We start from the raw sequence: 20854 nt of genomic DNA, 5'->3' as shown, positions 1-20854 counted from the left end.
CTTAAATGTAGCCACAAAGGATCAGACACTGCTGAAATTGTTAAGGCACGATTGACACAGAAAATACTTAGCCAGGTACTCAAGTTGGAGAGAGAGAGTTTATTATGCCCAAAGGGGGTTTTCAAGCCTCCATCAATGGGTGGCGAGTCTTGTAGCCCACCCAGTTATATACAAAAATAGTAGGCATGGTATAGTGGCAAGTTTATCAAATGAAGATGAGGTCAGTTATTCACTCAACAAAGGATGCATAGTGGTACCTAGTGGTTAAGGGAGGCCTGTCATTGCAGCTGGGGCACCTCAAGGTGAGAGCCTGAGACAGACAAGATCGGAAGGCAGAGATTACAGGCCTGCAGCTGTAGCTGGAACACAGCAAAGCCAGGGTCTGTTTGAGACAGACAAGGTCAGAGGTGTAAGGACCAAATTTAGTATGGGGAGAGTTAATTGGGCAGTTTGCTATAATATTGGAGTAAGAAAGGAGATTAACAGCCTCTTTTCAATAATCAAAACAGGGTTTATTAATGGGAACAAATTTAAACCACAAGTGAGGTTAATAAAGCTAGGGACAATGAAAAAGGGAACAAGGGAAGGAAAAAATATACTACCCACAAACTCACCACTACCTGGAATCAGCAGTTTCAAAGAAAACCGGCTGTGCAGCATCCCTCTTCCTCTCTTGTGCTCACCAAAGTGAAACCTCTCCTCCCCTGCTTTCTCCCAAAAGCCCCCTCTCCCACAGGAAACAGGGCCCCCCCCCCCCCACACACACACACAGCCTCAAGCTAATTGGCTGGCAGCCCTGATTGACAGAACTAAGGGGCAGGTAGCTCTACAGAGACAAGTTCCAGATGCTGAAGACCACCTGACCTGTCCTCACTAGGCTTCTTGTCATGGCGGGGCCTTCCCTACAGTATCTCTCTTGCAGGGGCAGTATTATAATTCTCACAGAGGCTACATGTGATTTTCTATATAAAAATGACTGAACAACAAAATAGTGGTATAATTGACGCACCCCCTCCCCCCCCCCCACCAATCTGTGACACACCCACTAGTCATACAGAGTCCAAGAAGAAGTAAGCTCAAACCTAGGGAGTACATATGCCAAAGTCTTGGTTGCTGGAAGGGCTCTTCTTCCTTTTATGGAGGTTCTCTTTGGTCTTGCTGGAGCTTTTTTTCAGGACTCCTAGGGCCTTGAATGTTCCTTTCCTCATTGCCTCTTGTACCTTCTTGGCCCCCAAGGTAGACATTGCTACCAGCTACTACTCATCTAGGGACACTGCTAAGATGTGGATTTAAAAGTCCAAATGGAAATAGTCAACTTTTGCTCTTCTGTCATTTCCAATAATTGACAATATATCGATACCCTTTCCCCTCCAGTCTCCACTGTTTTTCATCCTTAGATTTCATGCTTTTTATGTAAAATGTGAAGAAAAATACATGAATTGGATATGCCAGTTACTTCATTTCAATTCAAGAAGCCATTATTAAATGTGTACTATGGGCTAGTCACTGGCTATACAAATAAAGCAGTCCCTGTCCTCAGAGTGCTTATATTCTAGGGGGATGGGGGATGTGCCCCCAAATTCTAGAAAATGGTGGAATTCAGAACTCTGCCTCACAAAGATTTTAGAGTAGGAGATAGCCTTCAGTGTGTTGTATTTTTAAAACTGCAGATTGCATCTTTATTGCATTTTGTGTGTGTGTGTGTGTGTGTGTGTGTGTTTTAGTGAGGCAATTGGGGTTAAGTGACTTGTCCAGGGTCACACAGCTAGTAAGTGTTAAGTGTCTGAGGCCGGATTTGAACTCAGGTACTCCTGACTCCAGGGCCGGTGCTCTATCCACTGCGCCACCTAGCTGCCCCCTTTATTGCATTTTTAAAAGGAAACATCTGTGGAAATTTTGCTCCAAATACTCTAGCATATCATGTAGGTGTGGCAGAATAGGAGTGCTGGAGAAGGAGAAGGGGCAGGTTGTGAGTGAAAATGGTGGATTGCTCTTCATTTCTGGGAACCACTTGTCACGACGGAATTGGGTGGTGGGGGTCCTTAGGTATTCCTCTGTAAAGAATTACACTCTTGCACACCATCCAGTTAGTATTAAAACGGTTTTTTATTGAGCATTGGAGAAAGTGTCTGAAGGGTAAGTCAAAGAAAGACTTCACCCCTGGGGCAGGCTCAAACATTCTCCTCCCTGGACAGAAGGAAGGCCAAAGCTTTTATTGAGGATAGATGGGTGACCACCTGAAAATGGAAAGTTCCTTTTGGGGGTGGAGTGGGGAAAGCTTCCTTGCTTGAGATAACTACAAATTTACAGAGAACTGACTGATTCCCCACCCAGTCAGGTGAATTGCCTGGGGCTTATTGGTCTTTGTCAATCCCAAACTCTTGATTGATTTAGGGACCTTTTCCCAAGCAAAATGATCCCCCACCTCTTTACTCCCTGGACTTTGTGTTATTAGGTAAAAGGATCCACCTACCTTAAGTAGTTTCTATTTAGAGTTAAGTAGCATCTATCCTTAACTCTGGAGCAGTTCTATTGTTTCTTTTGTTAAAGGGTCATTTACATTAAATACTTAGTACTTTCTGTACTAGAGCAGTCTTTTGGTTCCCTTTGTTGGTTACCCCATAAAAACCCTGTCCTAGTCTCTTATCTTTGGGTATTCCTAGCTTCTTGCTTTGTGATACCAGGAGCTATAGTTCCTCTGCCCCATTAAAGACCTTATTTCTCCTATATTGATTGTTTTCTTAATTTACAGGTTTACACTTGTCATTCCTGAGAGTTGAGGGGGATTATTTTTTTAGGAATGACGGTCCTAACCACTGGAGTTATCTCTGTTTCCTGGCTCCAGTCAGGTGGTAGCCACTCCTAATTGACTTTCCTGCAATAGAATTTTATCTCCCCTTACTTTTTAGGTGTGTCCTTCCTGATATCTTGTTGGCCAGTTTAAACTGTAATAGTCCCTAGACTCCCTGATATGTCTGTCCTGTTAACTGGTTATCCTAAACCCCATGTCAAACTTGAACTGTATTTATTGTGAGGAAGACTTTAATGTCATTTTTTCTTTTACATTTACTGATTTGTATTGACCTAAGGGATATGTCCCAACAAACATCTAAATAGGGTATATTCCCCACCCCACTCCCCAGAAAAAAAAAAAAAAGGTTAGTTCATTAGTTATTCACATAAAGTCAGATGTTCTTTAAAAGCAGTTCATGCCCTCAAGAAGTTTACATTGATTATAAGAGTTAACATCTCTTTATGAATGAAAAAAGTTGTCTTTGTCCTTTTTTTTTTTCCATCTAGAAATCATTTAAAACTATGGAACGCTTCACGAATTTGCATGTCATCCTTGTGCAGGGGCCATGCTAATCTTCTCTGTATCATTCCAATTTTAGTATATGCGCTGCTGAAGCGAGAACTGTTCTTTGTTTCTTGAAGAGGACCATGACATCCCCAGTGATGTCATGGCTTGCAATGAATTGGATTTAAGTGAGGGAAGGCCCTGCAGTTCCAGTGGCAAGATATATATCAGGACCACTGGACATGGCCCCAGATGTTTAAGGCAATTGGGGTTAAGTGACTTTCCCAGGGTCACCCAGCTACTAAGTGTCTAAGGTGAGATTTGAATTCACATCCTCTCAATTTCAGGGCCAGTGCTCTATCCACTTCACCACCTAGCTGCCCCAAATGAAAACGTAGTTTTATTAGTGAAATATTTTGTGATGAAAGGTTACATGAAAAATGGAAAGTGGCTTTTTTATTCTTTGCTTATTACTACATTAATTCTTTGAACTACTTAATAATTTGGGATTCTTGGAGACCCATTCATAAAATTTCATTTAAAATAAACACTGAATCTGGAAGTATGCAAAGCTCTTTTGTTCCTGCCTGGAAAATCTGAGACACTTAGGAGGGATCTCCCTAAAACTGCCTTGACTTCTGGCAGGCCTTAGTTGGCCCTCTTTCAGATGGTCCCTGTTATGGGAAAGTAGGTGGGGGTTTGACATAGGGGTTTGGGATAGGGGTCCTTAGGAATTCCTCTTTAAAGAATTACACCCTCTTGCACACAAATCCAATTAGAAAAAAATAATAGTTTATTTAGGGTGCTAGGGAAAGGAAACCAAGAGAGAAATTCTTGGACTTCTCATGGGTAGAAGGCACAGCTCAGAGCCATGCCTCTGAGATACCTATCTCCTCAAGCAGGAGACAGGCAGATACTTTTATAGAGGTCCTATGGTCGTCCAATGAGGTGATCGTCTGACTGTGGAAAGTTCCACTATTGGGAAGGACCATCCCCCACTGGTGGTGGCTGGGGGAAGTTGGGTGAGGGGTGGCTCTGGATCTCTCAAACCATCTCTCTGTTCTTCATGCCACAAAGGCAGCAGCCACACCCAACCTTATCTCCCTGAGGGGTGGGGGGAGACTGGTTAGGTGTGTCTGTCTTTTGGTTTAGTTTCTCAAGGAGAAGGTTCTTTGATTTACCCCAGAGAACTTCTGGGGTACCCAGGGCCATTCAAATGAGGTACCCAGGCCCATAACAGTCCCCATGTCCCCAAGCACCTTCACATTTCAAAAAGCATGGGCCTCTTTTCTCTTCTTTGTTATTCTGCTTTGCTATTCTATACATGTTCTGGTAATGATGGAAGAAAACTGGAAACCAAATGAGGAACTTTATTTATCAAGGGTATCTGCTTTATGGAGCAGAAATAAATTGAGGTGACTACTCAAGAAATCATCTGTTAACGTAACTCCCAAATTAATGATAAACAAAATTGAGTTTTCATGAGGAAGCTTTTCCTGAAGCTGTACTCCATGGTGAAATATAGTGGTCAAAGGAAAATTCCTATTAATTTCTAATTCAGAATGATTTTGGGAAGCAATTTCCACTCCAATCTGGAATTTTTTTAACAACCTCCTGAATCTCCAGGAAGGGTTCACAACCTAGTTGCATATACATGCACTTGTTACCTGAGGCCCCTCCCACCCTCCACCAACCCCTTTTGGTGAGAAAAGGGGCTGGGTGAGTTCTGGGTAGGTGTATATTTGATGAGAAGTAGAAAGACTGGCTTCCCCACCTGACCCCAAATCAAGGCCCCCTTCATTGGAATTGTTCCTTTGGCAGGGATTGTGCTGCAAGAAGGCCCTTAAAAATGCAAATGTGTCACCTAGGAGGCCTAAAACATTCTGCATTTGGCATGAATTAACTACTTGAATTTTCTGATGGCTGCAGGGGAGTGCCAAAGAAATACCTTACTTGGGATCTTGGATTTACAACTGGAAAGGGCCTTAGGACTCACTGGTATAACAGACTTGTATATCACAGAGTTGGAAGGGACCTAAGATGTCATCTAAGCCACTTTTGTCTAATTAATTGTTAAGAAGTTTTCCCCAGCTTTCAGCCTAAATATGCCACTCTGTGACTTCCTTCCACTGCTCCTCATTCTGGCTCCTGGGGCCAAACAGAACAAGCCTAGTGCCTCTTCTACAGGACATCCCTCCAAGTGCTTGGAGAAAGTAACTGCACCCTTCTCTGTACCCTATCTCTTCCCTTCACCTGTCTAGCTATGCCAAGTTCCTCCAATTCTTCCTCCTAGAGCATGATCACGTTGTCTTCCCCTATAGAATGGGAGCTCTTTGAGAGCGTGTACTGTTTCATTGTGTCTCCAACATCTTGCACAGTGCCTGGCAAATAATGGGCACTTAATAAATGCTTATTGATTGATTGATTGAGGGCCTTTCATCAGCCTGGCCACCTTCTTCTGGACTCTGCCATCATACAACACATATTAGAGGTCAAGAACCAGCCATAAGAAGGGGAAATGGATTGCCCAAGGTCACTTTAGCAAGTTCCTGAGCTAGCACTTGAGCCCAGATTTAGTGCTAGGTCCAGCCCACCAGGCTGCCTTTCCAGGCTTGATCAAGTGATGTTCATGTTGTTGATTTGGATAGAATGACGCTAGAAATCGATGGTTTGAAGGACCATTTCAGAAGCCTTTACAAGAAGCTAAAACCATGCCAGATTACCTCTGTGCTTGGGCATTTGGAGTTGGTCTGGAGTATTATTGAGCACCCACAGTGTGGAGAATGCTGTATAAAGCATTTAATTAATTCTCTGCAAAATCGCCAAATTGCTTGAATCATCTCAAATTAATCCATTCTGCTCACAGTACCTGCTGTGCATGGCGGTTTTACCTATAATCTGCTTTGCTATGTGTGTGCCAGAAATAGAACTCAACTGAGTAAGGTAGGTGAAGCCATAACTATAATTCAACATTTATGTATTTGTAAAAATACAATGCTTTTTGATCAGTGACCTACACGTCACAGCTGTCTCTTCCTCACCTTGCCTTTTTTTCCCCATGACTTTCATCCCACCTGTACTCACTTTCACCAAATGTCATCCTCTTGCTTTCTTGGCTACTACTTCTGGGTAACTGATAAATATTTTTGTCATCTGAAAGTAGCCACCAGACAATAAGGCAGTTGTAATGCAAGTGTTTGGTAAACCTTAAAGTGCTAGAAAATGAAGATTATTATTAACACCATTTATCCTTCCCTTCCCCCAGTTAGACACTAATCCATTAGTAAACTGTTTAATGGGAGTCTCCACTTATGTTCACCTCCTTCTTATAGCCAATCAGTTGTCCAGTCTTATTGGTTCTTTTTCCTGACCATTTCTCCCATATGTCCCCTTTCCAGTATTCATACCACAACCAAGTCAGCACCTTACCATCCATAATGGCTCCCTAATTGGTTCTCTTGAATTCAGTCTTTCCCCTCTCCAATCACTGGCAATTGATCTTCCTGAAGCCCATATCTGACCATGTAGTTCTCCTGATCTGAAATTTTCACTGGCTCCCTGTTGTCTGTAGGATAAAATACAAACTCATCACTTTGGCTTTTAAAGCCCTTCAAAGGGTCGCTCCAGACCCTCTGTGCAGGATGATCATATATTATTATTCCTGTCACTTGGCATTCTCAGTACTCAGGCAGCTAGGTGGCACAGTGGATAGAGCACTGACCCTGAAGTTGGGAGGACCTGAGTTCAAATCTCCCCTCAGACACTTACTAGCTGGATGACCTTGGGCAAGTCAGTTAACTCAAATTACCTTAAACATCTGGGGCCATCTCCAGTCATCCTGATGTACATATCTTGCCACTGGACCCAGATGACTGTGGAAGAGAGAGTGAGGTTGGTGACCTTACACAACTCTCCCTGACTTAAATCCAGTTCAGTGTAAGTCTTGACATTACCCCAGTGTTATGGTCCTCTTTGAGAATGAAGGACCAACAGCAACCAACCAACTGGACATTCCATCTCCAGCATCTGTGACTTTGCTCAGGTTGGGTCCTGTGCCTAGAATGCTCAACTTCCTCACTTATGCCTCAGCTTATCTCCCTTAAAGGCTCAGTTCACAGACTACTTCTTTTGAGAGAACTTTCATGCTTTTACCCTTTATGTGAGTCCTCTCCTTTCCCCCCAGAAAATGAGCTCCTTGAAGGCAGGGACTGTCTCATTTCTGCCTTTGTAGTACTAGTAATCCCTTAACCAATGCATGTTGGTGAATTGCTTGGCTGAGGGATTGAATGCTATGACTTTCCAACTTGGGGTTTTATTGGAGACCTTACTCTTTCCTTGGCATTGGGAAGCTAATGAGACAAGACAAAAAACCCAAACTGATGAAATCTGCCCATCTTTGGACTTTACAGGTTTATAGATTAATTTTTGAAGAATCCACACTACTTGTTAAGTAGGATCTTGCTTTTCAATTCAGTTTGCTCTTCTCAAGTGCCTATGATGGGCTGACAGCTGCCTATCCCCAAAATCTAGTAGTGAAAGGGACAGGACATTTCCATGTTTAACACTTGTGTGGACCTACTCATGTGAAGATTCCCAGACATGTTATATCAACTCTGAGTTACCCCTCAAATAGATTAATCACAAGACCTCCAACATGTTTACTTTTACTAATGAGCCACAGGATCTATTAGTTAAAGAAATAAAGGATATTGAATCAATAGTTAATAACATGACAAAATACCTTATGTATTTATGGGGTATCCCTTCTCACATGTTAATATAACCACCAAGGTGGGGCAGGGGGGTGGGGGTGGAGAGCAGCATACATGGAGAGCAGAAAAGGCAAACTTGTAACTCCAGGCTGCTTGCAGCCTCCCAAACTCCAAATCAGATTAGAGGGTAATTGAGAAATATTTCACAAATAAATAGAAATACGATACAACATAGATAATATCAGTTTGTGGTTTTTTATGTCATCATTGGGGCTGTCCAGATCCCTTTCTATTTGAGTTTGATGCCCCTGTCTTAGAGAACCCTGTTGACTAGGAAGCATGCACATACCTATGAAGGGTATACACAGAAGGAACACACCTGTCCAGGGCACACATGTAGAGGGCACCTCCACACACAGGAGGGTGCATGTGGCTGGGATATGTCTATGATCAGGCACCTAACTTCTTCCTGTTGTAGCACTACCAATTGCTTCTGGTGCTGCTGTATTCCTTCAGTATCTGTGGCATCTCTCTTTTCTACTGGATGGGCCTTCTCTCTTGGGTATCCCTGCTGATCCCAGACCTTGACAATAATACCACCTGTGGGCTAATGAAGGCAATCTCAATCTTAATATCCTCTTTTATTGGCATGCAAATGAAGTTGGATGAAATAGATAGAGCTCCCATTCCTGCATTTCTTAATGCCTATCTCTCAGCAGTGAAGCCTTTCTGGTATTCTTCCATACAGATAACTCTAATACACAATAATACATGATAAATACTTTGGACCTTGCTTTGTACTATCTAAGGAGAGAAGGCTGTTACCCACTGTTTGAGGGTGAGGGGGGATGTAGGCAGATATCAGCGGCTACCTGCAGGAAGAAGTATTTTATTACACATTTAAGGCAGGATAGGAATTCTGCAGGCAAAAAATGGGAAGGACATCTTAAGCACAGAAAATAGTGTGAGAAAAGACATGAAAACAAAAGGGTACAGGACGTTTTCAAAGGACAGAGAGTTGTCCACTTTGTGGCAAATGAAGAGGGGAGCAGCATGAGATTAAGGATAGGTAGTTAAGAGGGTGTAAAATTGAGAAGGGCTTTCAATGCTAGGTAAAGAAGTTTGAGATTTATTAAAGAGGCAGTAGGGGACCCTTCAAAAAATTTTTTTAAATAATATTTTATTTTTTCCAATTACATGTAACAATTTTAAATATGTTTATTTTTTTTAATTTTGAGTTCCATATTCTCTCCTTCCCTAGCATACTTCCTCCCTCTCTAAGATGGCAAGAAATTTGATATAGGTTATCCATGTGCAGTCATGCAAAACATATTTCCATATTAGTCACATTGTGAAAGAAAACACGGACCAAAAAAAACCAACATGAAAAAAACAAAGCAAAAATAGTACGCTTTGATTTGCATTCAGACTTCATCAAATTTTTTCTCTGGAAGTAGATAGAATTTTTCATCATAAGGCCTTTGAAATGGTCTGTGAGTGCACTCAAGCACCTTCTTTTACCCTGGAACTATGACCAACATCCCCCCTCTCCTGTGGCTTCGCGTTCTGGTGTGCTACTGCTCCTCCTTGCCCTGGAACTGTGACCTGGACATGTGACCCAGAACTACACATGGCAGTGCAACAGAGTCCTGCCCCCAGTGCCAGCTGGCACCCTGTGATCTCTTTCTGGCCAGTTGTCCCATCTCCTTACCGTTTATGGACTGAGAACTCTGGAAATTGCCACTGCTGATTCAGTTGCCCCCCCCCCCCATCCCCAGCTGGTTTGTTTGGGCCATCCTTTTGCTTGCTTACTGGGGGTGTCCTGCTGCCTGTGCTACACTATACTCCATTCTAGCCCCAGTGAGACAGACCTTTCTTGTCTACCTTCTAAATTGTCTTGGACTGGAAAATTGTTTCACCTTACATTGGTTTTGTTAAGAAAATCCCAAAATGAGGTCATGAAGAATTGGATGTGATTGAACAACTGAACAACTGCTGTCAGTGTTAAGGGAGAGGATAGTAGGATCCTATAATTATAGTTTTCTAGGTCTAGAGCTAGAAGAGACTTGAGATGAGAAAACTGAAGAGATTTGATGACTGATGTAGTGCAGTTGGGTGGATAAAGCATTCAATTTGGAGTCAGGAAGACCTGGGTTCAAATCTTGCCTTTGACACTTTTTAGCTGTGTGATCTATGAAATAACGAGCTTGGACTCAACTTATAATGTCCCTTCAAGCTCTAGATCTAAGATCCAATGACCATATGACCTTGGTCAAGGACATACAGATAGGAAGTAGCAGAGTTGGAAAGAGAAGCAAGGACCTTTGACCACAACTGCAGTGGTCTTTCCCCTGTACTACACTGAATTAGTGGGTGAGGTATTTTAATATTTTCTTGAAAGTGCAAATTGATTGTATGATGACTATTGCTTGCTGTAATTTCACAGCTTACTTTTCACTTTTGAATTATTTCTCCTTCAGATTCAAGAAAAATTGCCTCATATGCTTAAAAAAAATTCCCAGACGATTGATTTTAGAATTTCATGGATTTTTCCGTATGATTTATTTAGTTCCCTACGAGTTTACCCCTTTTAAATATTTTTATATGTGGACATGCTTAACAATTTAACCTGAAGACATAGCTCATCCCTTCACTTTTATAATAATAACCCCCACTGACTTCATATACAGTAAAAGACAGAAGAAACAAAACCTCTGTGGTCCATGAATAAAGACATGTATCTTTGGGGTACACCCTTTAGAAAAGGCCAAGGCTCTTCTGTTTTGAGCCAACAGCAAAGCTATATATTGACAATAATTTCTTTGAAATCTAGTATTGTTGAGGTCTAATTGACCAAAAGTAAACTCATCGATGATGTCAATTAGACTAATGGTAGTATTTCTACCCTTTTTGATGCCATTATTGTGCCAGTCTCTCTTTTACCTAAGGCATTAATGTTTCATGTTGATTAAATTTTTTTATGTTGATTAAATTTTAACTTCTAAATTGCTCTTTTATGTTATGTACAAATGCTAAACTTGAATCTCCCAGTCAGAGCTTAGCAACTTTACTTTCCTCTGGTCTCCCAGAAACTTCATCAAACACCACCCACAAGTGCCTCAGAATTGACTGGTTTTCTCTCTCTTTTTGCCCTTTGCAGAGATACAGGAGAGTCCTGCTAAACTAAACCCGAGACTAAACATAATTATAGCATACTTTATATAGCTCTGGAAGGTATTTCAGAGATCATCTCATTTTACAGATGGCATAACTGAAGCCTGGGGAGGGTAAATAATTTTCCCAACATCATGAAGATAATAGTTTAAATGTATTTAAATGTAAAGTTCAATTTAAAATTAAATTTAAGTTTAAATTATATAATAATAATTTAAACTTAGATCCTCTGATTACAAATCCAGCACTCTTTCCATTGTCCCATACTGTTTACCTATTAAGTATATGCTTGTACTAAGTTGGAAAATGTTTGAGGATAGCCCAGCAACATACTTTTTATACATATTTCTGGCTACTGCCCTTGGTGGCTTCCTTTGGGTCCCATCTTCTATAAGAAGCCTTCCCCAGTCCCTCTTAATTCTAGTGCCTTCTTTTTAATTTTTTTCCTTTTCATCCTGTAGCTTGCTTTCTGTATATTTGTTTGCACATTATTTCCCCCCTTAGATTTTTTTTTTTTTGGTGAGGCAATTGGGGTTAAGTGACTTGCCCAGGGTCACACAGCTAGTAAGTGTTAAGTGTCTGAATTCAAATTTGAACTCAGGTCCTCCTGAATCCAGGGCTGGTGCTTTATCCACTGCACTACCTAGCTGCCCCAGACCATCTAAATTAAATGTACATACACTTTGATACTTCTTGACTTCATTACAAAGTTGGGAAAAGTTGAGGATGGGAAGAAATATATGGGGACCAAATATATGGGGGAATGAAGATGTGTTAATAACACAGAAGCCTCATGATACTGTCTTATGAGGACTTTCTTTGAGAATAGAATTAGTAGGTGCTGGCAAAAGGCAGCATCAAATAACACTGTGTAGAACAAAATAGATTATATTTTTAAAAGGGAAGGTTTGTTATCGATGTGGGAGTGATTCATGAGTCAGCTATCTGTGTACAGTCAGACCATAAAGTCATCAGAGCTTTGATCAGAATTAGTAAAAATAAGAAGAAAGAACAATAAGGAGAAAGACATGGCATATAACTGAAACAGTTCAACCCTGTTTTACTTAAAGCAGTGATTTGAAATTTTTTAAAATGGGAAATGGATAACATAAGTGAAATCAATACCAATTAGATGAATATGTGTGTATGTATATATGTATATGACAAGCAGTACAAATCGCCAACAAATTGGGCAGTTGAACAAAAAGAAGAAATCAGAGTCATTTGCCTTTGGGGAATTGCAAACATTCTTTGCTGACCCCGTTTCCCATCTTTTTAATAATAACATTCTCCCAGTATTGCCATATATCAGTAAGACATGAAATGTACCTTCTTCAGGAGAACTAAAAATTACTTTTACCTAGGAGGCGATGGAGTTGGTAAGCAGGCTGGAACTTAGAACCAATGGGACCTTCTGAAGAATAACAAAAGTGAAACAGATCATCAAGGATTTTTATCAGAGAAAGGAGAGATGGACTAGTCATGTGGCAAGAGTGAGAGTCAACTGAGTTTTCCAGCATGTTGTATGGTCCACTTATGGGAGGATATGAATAAGAACCACATAGGATGAGCATGTGTTGATGGGCTTTTGATCTTCATAGATTGGAGGATTTTCCAGAGTGATATTGCAGATCCATTTAAGTATTTCTAAATTTCCTTTTCCCTTTTTTAATAGAATACTGTCAGATTTTATTTCAAACATCAACAAATAACGTTCTTGAAGTCATATTGGTCTGAATATCGTCCAGCATTTTCCCCAAAATCTGAGCTGTCTAAAATGCAAATGCAGCACCATGTTATTTCTTAGTATATATACTGAAGCACATATGTGTGTACATATATACATATACAGAGAGAAATGAATATATGTGTAGGTAAAGATATATGAATATGCATGCATGTACACATGTAATTGTATATGTGTATACATGTGTGCACCCATACATACATACACATGTAAACAGTTTGAGTTTCAAAGAACCTTCCTTCAGGAATGGGGCTGAGTCTTGGGAAGGAATGATTTTTACATAATAATGTGTCTGACTTTCCCATTACATTAGTATTTCATAATTATTACAATTATCCCCCTTTGGAAGCTGGACTTGAGGTTTCTTTGTCCATTAGTTAATGATTTGATAACAAATAAAGAATTTCAGTCAAAAATCTTAATATTGGAAGTAAGTCAATTTGTTGATGGAAGAATTCCTTTGTAATGTAAATATCTGTCACTATTACAAATTTGGGTTTTCTTAAAGGACACACCTGGAGTTTGACTTGCTTATATTTATTGAGAACAAGTGGGGACTGTAAAATGCCCTTGTTTATCAAGCCTAATTAAATTCAGTTTGATAAACATTTATTGAGCACTTACTGTGTGCACCTTAATTTTCTCATGCTGGGGATAGTTAAAAAAAGAAAAAAAATGAAACAATCCTTGTTCTCGAGAAGCTTATATTCTAAGAAACTGTCTTTGTTTCTTCTATTAATCTTTCTATGAACTCTCTTCCTAAGCCTCTGATAGACACTGGCTTTTGAACCCTGGGCAAGCCATTCAACCTCTTTAAACCCCACTTTCTTCATTTGTAAAATGAGAATAATCTTTCTTGTCCTGCCTATTTCCTAGGGTATAATATAGGTAAAACCCTAACCAGATGCCAGATCCTATGATTGGTATGGTTCTGTGGTCAGGGCTCAGGGCCTTTTGGAGGAGGAGAGCAGAGGACTCACAAAGCCAATTCATTTCACCAAATATATATTAATCACCTACCTGTGATTCCAGGTAGCACTCTTCCAGGTGCTAGAAAAACCAAGACAGAAAACAAAATGATACTTGCCTTTGATCAATTTACAGTCTGCAAGACTTCTTAAACATGGGGTCCATGAGCTTGCTTTTCTTCAGATTTTGATGACTGTATTTTAATAGAAATGGTTTCCTTTGTAATCCTATATATTTTATTTTATGCATTTAAAAACTTTATTCTGAGAAAGAGTTCATAGGCTTCGTCAGATTATCAAAGGGGTTCCAGGACACAAATGTGGTTAAGAACCTCTGTCTAGGGACAAGTAGGTGGCACAGTGGATAGAGCACCAGCCCTGGAATCAGGAGGACCTGAGTTCAAATCTGACCCCAGACACTTGACACTTACTAGCTGTGTGACCTTGGGCAAGTCACTTAACCCCAATTGCCTCACCCCCCCCCCAAAAAAAAAAACAGATTGGGGAGAAGCAGGAATTAAAATATTAAAAAAGAGAAAACCAGGGGGCAGCTAGGTGGCCCAGTGGATAAAGCACCTGCCCTGGATTCAGGAGGACCCGAGTTCAAATCTGGCCTCAGACACTTAACACTTACTAGCTGTGTGACCCTAGGCAAGTCACTTAACCCCAATTGCCTCACCAAAAAAAAAAACAAAAAACAAAACAAAACCCTCTGTCTAAGGGAAATAGAAAGGCAAAAGCCAACATATCCAGAAATGAAAGGCGGTGTTGCCTAATGGCTAGAGAGCTGGCCTCAAAATCAGAAAGCCCTGGGTTTGAATTTTATCTGTCTGTTAGTCAGTCAGTCAGTCAGTAAGCATTTAGGAGTCTACCATGTGCCAAGCACTGTGTTAACTGTTATTTCTGACACCTACTTGCAATGTGACTCTGGGCAAGCCATTAATCCTCCCAGGACACTAGCCAGCTCTGTAAGACTATAGATTGTAGAGAAGTTGCCACTTTGCATCGACAGAGGGAGTTTCCACACCTAGAAGTTCCCTGTATCAGGGATGTCACAGCTTCCTCCTCTCCCCTCACTGGCAGAGGGAGTTGTTGCCCCTGGGAAGTCCCTAAACCATTGTAATCACAGGACCAGTCCATTGCTAGGAAGAAAATAGAGAACCATATTCCCCCTGGTGCTATTCTTTTTCAAGGAAGCACACAGCAAATAGTATTTATAGGCAGACCTAAATAGTTGCAAAGAAAGATTCTTCATGGATAGTTGGAGACTGAGGGAGACAAAAGTAGTAGAACTGGGAGGAGACCATGCTAACAAACTGATTTAGAAAAAAGTAGTAATTACCATTCTAAACATAGATGCGAGTTCCTTAAAATTGACCATACCCTGCGATTTCAGCAGAACATCTTGGGAAGTAGAGTGAGCTTGAATTAGAGACGGTGCCAGTTGGGGCCCAGACTTGGCAGGTGATTGAAAGGAAACAACTAAAAGAATATGAACACCTGAAACTAATTTGAAACTCATCATTGAGAGTGTACCACTTGAAAATCTATTTTAAATAATAGATGAAATAGACAATCTCTCACCACCCAGTCTATTTTACCAGGCAAATTATGTGACTGGGAAATGCACCAATTCCATTTCTGTGTTTCCAAAAAGGAACTCATTTAAAATTCTTGAAAAAAAAATCATCTAGTGTTTCAGGAGCACTAGGATTGATTGGTCAGGAGCTTAGACTCCAGATATAATGAAGCCAGTCAGGGACCAGCTCTCATGCAAGCTTTTTGAAAATAATATGTCATTGACATAATAGTATGTCATTGAAGGATTAAACCTCAGGATCTACTTTCTGGATCTACAGATGTTCCAGCATCTTGCCATGGTAGAAAATGTCCTTTCACCTTTGCTGTGCAAGGTCCAGTGTATTCTAGTCCATTCTGATAATATGGAATACCAAAGGCAGGATCTTCTCAGAGACAGCGTCAAAAATGAGATTAGAAAGGGTCTGTGTTCCTCAGTGCTCAGGTCCCTCTATTCTAAAAGAAAATTACAGCATTTTAGGTAGTATCAAATTGTTTCTATGTGTCTGTTTTTATGAAGATGTGTCTCTCTCAATAGCCGATCTCTGTTCTCTTCCTGAGATCAGAGCCGAACAGATACTGTTTACTTCTGAACTTGTTCCTTGCTCAGTATGTGGCTAGGACCCAATAGCAACTGCTTTTCGCCATGACTCCTACGTTTAAATTCCCTCCTTCAGTTTGACCTAGGAATGAGTAGTAGGGGAAAAAACCAAACAACCTCCCAAATGGCATCTGTTCCTGCACACTGTTTCAGGGATCCCAGGGATTGCTTCCTACCCTTGTTCCTGCCCCAGTGCCCAGCTGTGCACCTGGATTCTCAGATGCTCAGCCTGTGGTATGTTCCTGGCTGGATTCCCATCCCCAACATCCTTAGACTTCTCTGTCTATCTCCTAGGCTGGAAGAAAATGACACTGTGATTTTTTTCTTGGACTTCCTGACCAAAACTTGTTCTAATGTGTTTTCTAGGCCTTTATGGAAGTGGTTGGGTTGGGAATCTAGACTGTACTCCTTCCTACTACTCTGCCATTTTGATTTTACCTCCTGATCTACTTACTCTAAAATACGACTTAAAGATCATTGTCTGGAGAAATGATTTCCTACATCTTTAAAACCGTATCTCCTAGCTGATGTTCTACTCAACCTTGGCAGAAGGCTGACTCTGTACACTTTTCTCAAATACAGCATCTAAGTGCCTGATGTTCAAGAAGTATATTCTTTCAGATGAATGTAGCTCATTATTTTATCTCTGCTAGATCCCACTCAAACTTGTATCAACTGCTGTCCCTTTTGCAGTATATTCTTCTTGAAATAAAGTGGGCCTCATTTTGGAGTTGTTTGATGATATTTTGTTAAGTATAAAATTCATCCGCTTCCACACCCTAAGGAACACAATTTTAAAGTGAGAAATATACTTTTAAATTTATAAATCACATTTTCTAATGGGCACTGGAAAAATGTATGTATGTCACTGTACTTAGACTTACATTGATTATTTAAAATGATTTTATGGGTCTTTACATTTATATTAATTTAGTCTATGCAAAATGGACATGGTTTATATATTATTGAAGGTATTAAAACTGGAATCCATTTAGACAATGTTGATTTGCTTAATGGGTCAGCAAAAAGTGATGTAGCAGTGCATTCAGGTAAAATGGGTGTTTTTATTATCACCCCAGTTTGTCATGGTTAGTCTAACTAATTCTCTGTGGAGTGGAAAAGGCAAGATGCATCTAGCCAAGAGCTAGAAGGATCCATTGAATTCAACTCCTCACTGAACAGGGGATGAAACTGACATCCAGAGAGAAGAAGGTACTTTAGAAAGGTCCCGGAAGTCCCAATTCATGTCTTCCAATCGCAAATCCAGTGTTCTTGTCATTGGCCACAAACCTTGCCTTTGGTTTCCTTTTCAAAGGAATGAATAGATATTATGAATAGTGACCCTAATAAAAATATTTCCCACAGGTGGACAAATAGATGTGCTTTCTTCTCTCACTTTTTTTTTCTCTTTTTTTCTGTGGGGCAATGGGGGTTAAGTGACTTGCCCAGGGTCACACAGCTAGTAAGTGTCAAGTGTCTGAGGCCGGATTTGAACTCAGGTACTTCTGAATCCAGGGCTGGTGCTTTATCCACTGTGCCATCTAACTGTCCCTCTTCTCTCACTTTTATGAATATTTTAATATTATTGCCCATAATTTCATTAGGTTAAATAATGATCTTGGATATCCATCTCCAGTGCCCATCACTCCAGTCCTTCATGCTTTAGACCTAGAATGTAAACAAAGATTACTTCGAAGAGTAACTCACACACATAGGTCCCTTCAAATCAGGAGTTTCAATAAAAGTAAAATTTGCTTTCAGAGCTACCCTTGGGACAGATTTTGGAACTTCTTAACCTTCCTCCTTCTAAATGCTTGGTCTAGCTTACTGTTCAATCAGGCAAGCATTTATTAAGCACTTAATATGTCCCCAAGGGCAGCTATATGGTACAGTGGATAGATACAGTGGAGGGCCTGAAGTCAGGAAGATCCGAATTCAAATCCAGACTCAGACACTTACTAGCCTTGTGACCTTGGGCAAATCACTTCACCCTGTTTGCCTCAGTTTCCTCCGGTGTAAAATGAGCTGGAGAAGGAAATGGCAATCCACTCCAGTATCACTGCCAAGAAAACCCCAGATGTTGTCACCAAGAGTCGGTTATGACTGAAAGGGACTGAACACCAACAGCAATAGCAGTAGCAGTTGCAGCAGCAGATGCAACAACGACAACTACAACAACAACATGTCCCCAAGCTTTGGGGATAGGAAAACAAAGTGAAAGCCATTGACCTGAGGCTGAGAGATGAATAGTGTAAGCAAGAAGCCTTTACCATAGGCCAAGGCTTAGTTTTGTATTCTCCTTCTTGCTTAAGACTGTTTCAGCCTTGGGATTTCCATTCTAATAAACTATTTTAGTGCTAACACCTTGAGTTATGAACTTGGAATGTCTTTCTAGCCCGGGAGCCTTCACTTCAGAGTCAAAAAATGGGAAAGATTTTATCTATCATCTGTTTGTCTATCTAATATATACATGTGTGTGTGTGTGTATATATATGTATATATATAGATAGATCTATTATATACATTTGTATGTAATACATACAAACACACACATATATACATACATATGCGCGCGCGCGCACACACACACACACACACACACACACACATTTTTGTTGTTGTTCAAGTATTTCAGTTGTGTTTGACCCCATCTGGGATTTTCTTGTCAGTGATGCTGGATTGATTTGCCATTTCCTTCTCCAGCTCATTTTACAGCTGAGGAGACTGAGACAGAGTGAAGTGATTTGCCCAGGGTCACATGCGTAGTAAGTGTCCGAGGCCTGATAAGTCAGGAGAATTAGTCTTCCTGACTCTAGGCCTTGTTCTTTTTCCACTGTGCTACCAAGATGCCCATACACATATGTCTGTGTATATAGTATGTAAGTATAGATATAGCATTACATATTCTTGAAAATGGTTCCAGTCCCTATTTCGGCCCTTAAATGGGTTGTTGTTCTATGATAGCAGGCCTCAGAAGCCAGTTCCCTTTTGGGGGCATTGACTCCATTTTCCTGTTCGGGGGATTTTTAATTTTTTTTTTGGAGTCAAAAGATAGATCATTTATTGGATTGAGGATCTCACCATTATGGATGTTCTTTCCAGAGATGTAGATCACTGCCTGTGAGGATCCCTGTGGAGCATTTGGGGCTGTCCCTTCATCTTTCAAAATGACCAGTCCAAATTTTTTTTATTATAAACTTCCCTAATGACATCTCTTGTTCTTTCAAGACTTGTGGCCCTGGCATGAAAAGAGCTTCTTTATATGTGACCCCTGAAAGCATTTAAAAACCACCCCACTCTGTGGAAGAATTCAGCCAGCAGGTCATCAGGGGTGGGGCACTGCTGTCTGTCTGCCTATCCATGAGTGGGACTTCATTACCAGGGGGTGGGGAGAGTATTCTTTCTATTTTCAGCCCTTTCATCCAGCTATAGACATTTGGGACCAATATGAGTCGGATGAATAATGGAAAAGACATTTTTTCATGCTAAAACCATCACGATGAGGCAGCTTCCCTATAAGCTAGATAAGGCTAACTTTAACAAGCCATTCTGGGTCATTTTTCCAGGGTCTTTACTTTTACTCTCTATGCTGTACACTGCCCTGGTTGCTTTCTCCAGGAACATGGACTGAATCTAGGGTTCCCTGATCCCCAGAATCCTCCTCAGAGCCCACTCTGGAGCATTCTGCAAAGCTGGGCCACAGGACTGTGAGCTCTGGGCCCTCCTACTACACCAGAAGAGATTTGTGAGGAGGCTTACAGCCATCTGTAGATCTGTCTGAACTCTCCCTGCCAACCCTGCTAAGTTTAGAGTGTCTCCTCACCACAGTACTGGCAACCTGTTGATGAGGTGAAGACGTTTGTCTTCCTTTTCAAGTCACGCATACTCACTCCCCTGAGAATCCTGTTCTCTAAAGGCATAGCAAAGGTGCCATATCCTCTCGGAGTGCCCTTTCTCCTCTTTGCTCTCTCCTCTGGTTCTCTCCCTTCCTTCCTTGTCTTAGAATTATCTGTGTGCATTTCGTAGTCCCTAGTATAAGTAGTTAAAAAAAACTTTAACTGATATCTTGTATTTTTGTCACTTTCATTTCCCACTGTATCCCTCCTCCATTCACTCCGAGAGCCATCTCTTATAACAAAGAGCTTAAAGAGAACAAAGGAAAAAAAATTCAGCAAAAGTCAGCAACATGTAGAAGAAAACTCCAACGTGAAATGCAGTATTTCATACCCATGGTTCCCCACCTCTGCAGAGAAACAGGGGGAGGTCTTCTCTCATATTTCTTATTTGGGGCCAAGCTTAGTCATTATTAGACTCAGCTAGCAAGCACAGAACTGCAGTTCTGAACTTGTCAAAAAGCTCTGAGTTCAAATGTGGTCTCATATACTTATTAGCTCTGTGACCCTGAACAAGTCACATTCCTTTGTCTGCCTCTGTTTTCTCACCTGTAAAATGGGGATGATAATAATAGTTCTACCTCCCCCCCCAGGGGTCTTGAGAGGATTAAATTTGATGGACATTTGTAAGTCACACAGTACTTTACACATAATGGCCACTTAATAAATGTGTCCCTCCCTTCCTTCCTCCCCTCCTCCCTCCTTCCCTCCCTCCATCCCTCCCTCCCTCCTAGCTTCTTTAAGCCAGGGTTATTTTGTGGTGAACTTTAAATTCTAGACACCCTCCCTCCCACACTTAAAAATAGAGTTCTTGAAGAATACCTTCTTGTCCTTTCTTTGAACAGAGAAGTGATATTTCTTGGTCATTTTATAAACAATATTT

General features: G+C 40.8%; 1 long non-coding RNA gene and 1 other non-coding gene across 2 annotated transcripts in view; one reads left to right on the top strand and one right to left on the bottom strand.

Annotated features, from left to right (window-relative positions):
* Positions 1-20854, top strand: part of LOC122733643 — a 454683-nt gene that overhangs the window by 194435 nt on the left and 239394 nt on the right. The window lies entirely within an intron of this gene.
* On the bottom strand, positions 3310-3412 carry LOC122734217. Its single transcript, XR_006354023.1, has one exon. It is a non-coding gene; the product is annotated as a U6 spliceosomal RNA (small nuclear RNA).

The sequence above is a fragment of the Dromiciops gliroides genome, chromosome X, assembly GCF_019393635.1.
Source record: "Dromiciops gliroides isolate mDroGli1 chromosome X, mDroGli1.pri, whole genome shotgun sequence".
NCBI classification, from domain to species: domain Eukaryota; kingdom Metazoa; phylum Chordata; class Mammalia; order Microbiotheria; family Microbiotheriidae; genus Dromiciops; species Dromiciops gliroides.
The sequence above is the reverse complement of the archived record's forward strand: the minus strand, read 5'-3'. Positions and strand labels throughout refer to the sequence as shown.